The sequence below is a fragment of the Acartia tonsa genome, chromosome 5 (genome assembly GCF_053477335.1).
Source record: "Acartia tonsa isolate MP-2025a chromosome 5, ASM5347733v1, whole genome shotgun sequence".
NCBI lineage: Eukaryota > Metazoa > Arthropoda > Copepoda > Calanoida > Acartiidae > Acartia > Acartia tonsa.
Window position 1 is genome coordinate 52,005,187 of NC_137264.1, and position 7,771 is coordinate 52,012,957.

The window sequence follows — 7,771 nt, forward strand, 5'->3', positions numbered from 1 at the left end:
GATTTAGCACCCCAAGTTTTTTGACAAATCTTAATAAAACTTGGTGAAAATATGTAGAAAATAAAATAAATTAATCTCTGGAAATTTTAGCCCTCTATCTTAAAAGGGATTTGAGAAAATCATGAAAACGTAAAAATCTAGTACTCGATCTAGCACCTCAAATAACAGACATATGTATAAATTAGATGGGCATATATAATGGGAATCTTCACTAAAAATTTCAGCTGTCTATCTTTTATAAGAGCCGAGAAAATCACGTTTTCCCTAAACTAAGACTAAACGTTCCCCCCAACTATTTAGCAGGAGATAATTACCCCCCTCCCCCCCACCCCAAACAATGTTTGGGGGGTAAATACCCCCCCCCCTTCCAAAAAAAATCCCTATCAAAACAATTTTAGGTAGGTACCATTTTACTTAAATTACCCCTCCAAAAAAATCTACCCCGGGGGTAAATTTTTGGGGGAGGTAAAAAAAAATTACCCCTGCCATCAGAATTCAAGGGGGGTAATTACTCCCCACCCCAAACAAATTTTACCCCCGGGGTAAAAATTTTGTGGGGGGTAAAAAATTTACCCCTTCCCAAAAAAACAAATTATCCCCCCCCCCCCTAAATAAAAAAGCTTGGATGCCCCTGCCCCCCCAACCTCCGTATAAGTTGTTAGGCATAATAAAAAAAAACTTTCACATTATTTCCATTTATTTAAAAATAATAGGGGACTTTTTTACAATGTGTCAATAAATTTCTGGAATCTTGGCGATAATACGATATGTCGTCTTATTTGAAATCAGCAGGAAAAAAAGGCAAAATCTAGCTAAAAGCAAAGATAAATAGTTTTTCTAACTTCATCTAACTTCATGGTGCTCTTTTTATCTACTGAACTAATTACACTTTCTTGGGAATGTTATTTATCTACCACTGTTCATTGCCAGATGAAAAAAGTTTATTTTAGTGTTAGGCAAAAATGTCTTTGCAATTGTATCAGTAAGTAGGTCTAATAACACCCTTTGCTAATTTTAAAATTCAACTAAATCTAATTTTTGAGAAAATTAGATTTGGAAATTTTAAGTTCAATTTTATTTTTCATTCCCTAGGAGTTACCAAACAATCATGACAAGAAAAGCAAAGATTATTAATTTAAAATTTTGAACAAGTTTGCTTTTAAAAAGTTCTTCATAAAACCACTCATGAAGGGAGTTAATCAATGGCCATTTTTATCAGTTGCTTTGCTAAGGTCACGGAAATTTCAGCCTAAAATAAATCACACATAGAGTGGTTTTATGAAAGCCTTCATAAAAGCAAAGTTGTAAAGAATTGAAAAGTATGAATATTTATTTTTTTAACCATAGATAAGTGTAAGCTCTTAGGTAGTGAATGATATTTGAACTTGAAATTTTCAAACTTCAATTTTTTAAAATTAGTTAAGAGTGTTATTAAACCTATTTACTAATACAATTGCAAAGTCAATTTTGCCTAACACTAAAATAAACTTTTTTCATCTGGCCATGGAACAGTGCTACTTATAAAATCATAATTCAATTAAATTATTGTGAGATATTTTAGTGTAAGGAGAGGACGGACGGATTCTATAAAGTCTAGTTGTGTAGAGAAGGTATACACAAAACAGGATACTATTGTAGAACTTTATTGGGCGTTATCCTCTTAGAAATTTTATTTTCATTTTTGAAAATTTGAGTTGGTCATGGTTGTTTCTTTAAAACCCATTAATGACAATAGGGTCTTAAACGACGCACAAATTCAAGCCTATACTATCACTCTATTTTTTTATGCTGTCCTTTTTAAATGTTTGTAAATAACTGAATAGAGCTTCAAGTTTTGTCCTCTACATTGCTTGGCCTCTCACTTCATTCGATGACCAGATGAAATCATATTTTCATGGCAGAGGTGGAAAAAATTTCCACACCAGGTCTAACTTTTTTCTTTTAAAGAATTAAAACATACTTTTTTATAATTAATTATAGCATTTGTTATATATTTTTAGTTTCTGCTAAGTTTTCTTTAATTTTAGTTAGTTTATATACTTTTTTTTGATAAATTGTTGTGCGTCGTATTCGACGCATTCGGACTAATCATTTTAGCCATTGCGTCCTTTTTGACCTTATAGGACTAATCATTTTAGGATTTTACTGTATAATCTCCTATAATCTACTAGTTGCTACGCCCCTAACCTCTAGGACGTGTGGGGGATGTCAGGAAAATAGCTTAAAACCATCCCAAGGTATCTATAAAGCTTCCCTGATAAGTAAAACCAATTCAGATCTTCAATTTCTGTAATCTTTGGCTTGAGCCAAAAAACCTTACTACTTTAAAGTATGGAATACAATACAAGCAGCGGCTACGCCCCTAGAGGCATCTAGGGCCCCTTAGATTGCAGGGGGAGTCAAATCCCCTCTTTCAATTACAATTTTTAAAAGAAAAAGTTTGTTTTTTTAATTTTAATTTTTTTTATTTTCTGGGGATGATTTCTCTTAAGGGATGGTGGTGGTACCCTCCTTCAAAATAGTTATAAACCATACCAGGACCTAGTAGAAGCTACCATGTAACGGAGCACCATATAGGTTCAGTGGTTAGCAAGGTCCTTTGGTACACACACAAAGACATACAATAACATGTTACTTTATTTTAAGGATATAAAAATAGTAGCGCAGATAATCTACAACTAGGGTCTGTCTGTACGTCCACTTGTCTGTATTTCCATAATTGCATCCAAATAAATAATAGCTACCTTACAACTAGGGAATATGTATGTCTGTCTATATATCCAAAATTACAGCCAATTAAAGACTGTAAATATGTTTATACTTCCGTAATTTTTATTGCAGCCTAGCTGTTAATATATTCATAAAAATAGCGCAAATACTTTACAATTGTGGTCTGTCTGTACATCAGTCCGTCTGTATATATATAATTGCATCCAAATCATTAACAACTACGCTACAACTAAGAAATGTATTGGTTAAGAAATAGTAAGTCAATGGCCGATAAATTGATGTACTTACTCAGGGATATTATACCATAAAATCTTTCTGTAGATTACATTTAGTGGTTGAAACATTTGGACACTTAATAAATCAACCAATCAAAATACAAATACAATTCCCCACAGTTGGTAAGACAACAAATAAGAAAAAGTTATTATAAAACTTTAAGGATTAATAGGGGCTGGGGGGGGGGGGGGTTGAGGGGTTGTCATGTATTGGGTTGTTCAATATAATTGTCGACAAAATCATATTTTTTTGCTAAACATTGTAATAAAGTGAAAGGGTATCTATCTGTGTATCTGCTTAACTGATATGCTTCTTTTTTTACTTTGTAGCTTCTCATAGGTCCTAGGAAGGTTTACAACTATTTTTGGGGAGGTTACCTCCACCCTCCAAAGAGAAATCGCCCCTTGAAAAAGACCCCCCAACACAAGAAAAAATAGAATTAACTTAATGAAATTAATTCTTTTTAAATAAAAAATATTGTTGTTGAATTCAATGACCTCTCCCCATCTCAAGTGCTCCTAAAGGCCTCTAGGGGCGTAGCCACTAGTACTAAATAATTATATTCTGAATTGTTTCATACAGACGAATGGACGTACAGACCGACACTGATTGTAGAGTATCTGTGTTATGTATCCTTTTAATAAAGTAACAGGATATACTTTCTACATGTGTCTGTGTGTTGTGTACCAAGGGATCTCACTAACCACTGAACCGATATGGTTCTCCTTTACATGGTAGCTTCTCATAGAACCTGGTAAGGTTTTTAAATATTTTGGGGGAGAGTACCACCACCCTCCAAAGAGAAATCGCCACTTAAAAAAGACCCCCAACACAAGAAAAAATAGAATGAACTTAATGAAACTAATTCTTTTTAAATCTAAAATAAAAAATATTGTTGTAGAATTCAATGACCTCTCCCCATCCCAAGTGCCCCTAAAGGCCTCTAGGGGCGTAGCCACTAGTACCAAATAATTATATTCTGAATTGTTTTATACAGACGAATGGACGTACAGACAGACACTGATTGTAGAGTATCTGTGTTATGTATCCTTTTAATAAAGTAACAGGATCTAAATACATTCTACATACATGTGTCTGTGTGTACTAAGGGATCTCACTAACCACTGAACCGATATGGTTCTCCTTTACATTTTAGCTTCTCATAGGACCTGGTAAGGTTTATAACTATTTTGGGGGAGAGTACCACAACTGCTCTAGGAGAAATCACCCCTAGAAAATAATAAACCCCTCTCATTATTTTTTAAAATTTTTTCTTTAAAAACTGTAATTGAAAGAGGGGGTTTGACTCCCCCCAAACCCAAGGGTCCCTGGATGCCTCTAGGGGCGAAGCCGCTGCTAGTATAGTGTTCCATACTATAAAGTAGTAAGGTTTTTGTCTGAAGCTAAAGATTATAGAAATTTCGGGTCTGAATTGGTTTTACTTATCAGGAAAGCTTTATAAATATCATGGGATGGTTTTATGCTATTTTTCTGACATTCCCCACCCACCCAAAAGGTTAGGGGCGAAGCAACTAATAGATTATACAGTAAAAGCCTAAGATGATTAGTCCGATATGGTACATAATAGACGCATGGGAAAAATGATTAGTCCGAATGCGTCGGAAACGACGCAAAAAAAAAACTTCTTTGGTATGCCACAAATCAAAAAATCTAAAAATACAAATGTCTTACAATCCCTTAAGGAAGCTGTGTTTAAAATTTCAAGTGATTCTGACGACAGGGGGGAAGTTCGGCACTAATGGGTTTTAAACGACAGGAAATTTCATTTTGATATCTTTAACTGGAAAAATTTTGGAAATCGGACCATAAACACCCAAGATATGGAGAAAAATGTGAAAAATACAAAAATAGCCTAAAACCTGCTAAAGAGCGGCCCGACCGCTATCGATGTCTTATATTTAATTGTGCTCCTTAATAATGGAAATGTTGTCAAAAAGTTTCAGCATTCTATCTTTTACATTATATGTTAAGGAGCCGAGAAAATCATGTTTCCCCTATTCTGTCTCAGACGGACAGACGGACGGACGGACGGACAGACGGACGGACGGACACACATTTTGAATTATAGAGTAGCTTTGCTATTAATAACATAAATAGAATTACAAAAATAAGAATGACTAAACTACACAAAAGTATTAAAATCAAAACATGATACAGAGGAGCACAGCTACTCTGTTAGTAAGTGTGTCCTGCTACAACATGCAAATAAGTTTTTTGCGCAGATTTACTAACATTTGCGGAGGAGAATATACTTAACTTTGTAATTTCAAATGGGTATTGGTTGTTAGCTTTGCATAAACTTGGATATCTAGAGGTCAGGTTTCTGTAATCTGACAAGGTCCAATTCTTTGGAACTCTTTTGCATCTCTCTATATTTTACTAACGACTATGCACCTAGAGGCCTAATATAATAGACAGATAGACATCCTGTTACTTTTTTATAAGGATATGTACTGGCGGCTACGCTTAGATGCCTGAAGGGGCACTTGAGAGAATGGGGTGGAGTCGACACTACACTTTTTAAATTTTAAATGGGGGGGGGGGGTGGATAATTATTTCCTAGGATTGATTCCTTTTAGGATGGTGGATGTATCCTCCTACATAAAGTTATAAATTCTCCCTGAATGAATCTATGAAAATATTAACTGTTAAGAAGAACTATAATCGGTGTAACTATTTGCGAGATCCTTTAGTACAAACACACACATTCATCTTGTTGCTTTTATTTAAGGATTTTTTTTAAAAGTATGGGATGTTTTTTTTTAGGCGGTTTCTCTTGATAGGGTTGGTGCCTCCTTCAAAATAGTTAAAATCTTTCTTCGGACCTATAAGAATATTCACTGTTAAGTAGAGCCATATCGGTTGACGATCCTTCTGTCAACAGAGACAGCCACACATCCTGTTGCTTTTATGTAAGAATAAAAAAATTTTCGAGGGGGTATTTTTTCTTGGGTAGTTTCTCTTGATAGGGTGGAGAAAGTTAAAACCCTTCTTTGTACCTATGAGACGATTCATTGTAGTGGAGAACCATATCAGTTCAGCGGTTAGCGAGATTCTTCGGTACACAGAGACAGACACACATCCTGTAGCTTTTATATAAGGATGGTATGTATGATGTATGTTTAATTTTGAGCTGTAATAATGTTTTCATAATAAAGTTTGTTTCAAACCTATTTTGGTATTCAGATACACACACGAGCATTCACACTCACACACACACACACACAAACACAAACAAAGACAAACACACACACACACACACACAAATTTTTTTTATAGACTAGTGGTTCTGTCAAGAGCTTCACCCCATGAAGGGAGTTGGAGAATATTTTTTTTACGTTTTAAAACATTTTATGATGATTTTATTAAGACTTTTAGTTGTGGTTTCTCTTAGAAGGAGGTTGATTTAGCCTTCCTTAAGAATAGAATCTAACGGAAATGATTAAGGTCTGTACACCATTTATCCATCCGTAGGGCCATCAGTAAATAACGGTTAGGTCTTTTCGTTGATTTATGATTTATAGAATTGTCCTGTTGATTTCAAACTTTGGATGATGATTCCTATCTGATTATTAACTTTTCTGTCAACAATTTTTGTATGATATAATTATCCATTCATATGATATTTGGAATAATGATTCCTAGGCGACAAGGTACAATATTTTGGGTGAAGCATCTCTATAATCAAGTCCTAAAAAAGTAAGTATGTTCGTAAATTATCCTGTATTAGCGCAGATTTTCAACAAATTTGCTTAAATTTTGTTTCTAATTTTATACATTTATATTCTGATTATTCGGCTATGGCACTCTACAAGTGTTAACGTTCGTTTGTCCTATCGTTTCAGAGCTTCGCTTTCATGGATGTTGTCATCCTTGTTTATGATATAATTATCCTATTCATCTGATATTTGATAATGATTTCTAGGCGACAAGGTACAATATTTTGCGCGAAGCCTCTCTATAATGAGTCATCTACAAGTGTTCTACCGTATGATTTCAGAGTTTTGTGGATGTTAACATTCTTGTTGATATGTATGAACACGTATGTTATGTGAGTCCACAACTAAGGCGGCAAAACAAAGTTGTTTAATTTCGGCACATTTCACAAATTTAATTTCTCACTTATATGCACGTTTTAGACAGGGTAGGGACAATGGAGGCTGGATTTATCTTTTTTTAAATATATGTATTTACGTCTTTAGCAGCTATTTTTTAATGAAATGTTTTTGGGGAAGGTTGGAGGGATCTAAAGGGATAAGATAACAGCTGATAAATTAATGTACATTCCCAATGATGATACACAAAATCACCCCTTCAGTAAATTACAATTACTGGCTGAAATATTTGGACATTAAACTTAATGTGCCAATAAAATCTAATAAGAAAACAATATTATAAAACTTGGGGGACTTAAGTAATAAACAGCCCAATGACCCCTCCCTCCCTGGGAGATTGGCAGTTATTTAAGTTACCAAAGACCTGCCTATCCCCAAGACTACCAATAAGAAATTATTGACTGTCAAACAAACATCCTGTTTCTTTCTTCAAATCATGAAGTGTTCCTGTGTGTGTGTGTGTGTATGTGTGTGTGTGTGCTCCTTTATATGACATCTAATACATCAAGTATCAAACATTGTAATATATTTCCATTTTAACTCAAAACTTCTAACCTAACCTTACCTAACTTTTGTAGGATAAGATATTACGTCATTTAGGTCTCTTGTAATCAGGCCATTTGTAAAAT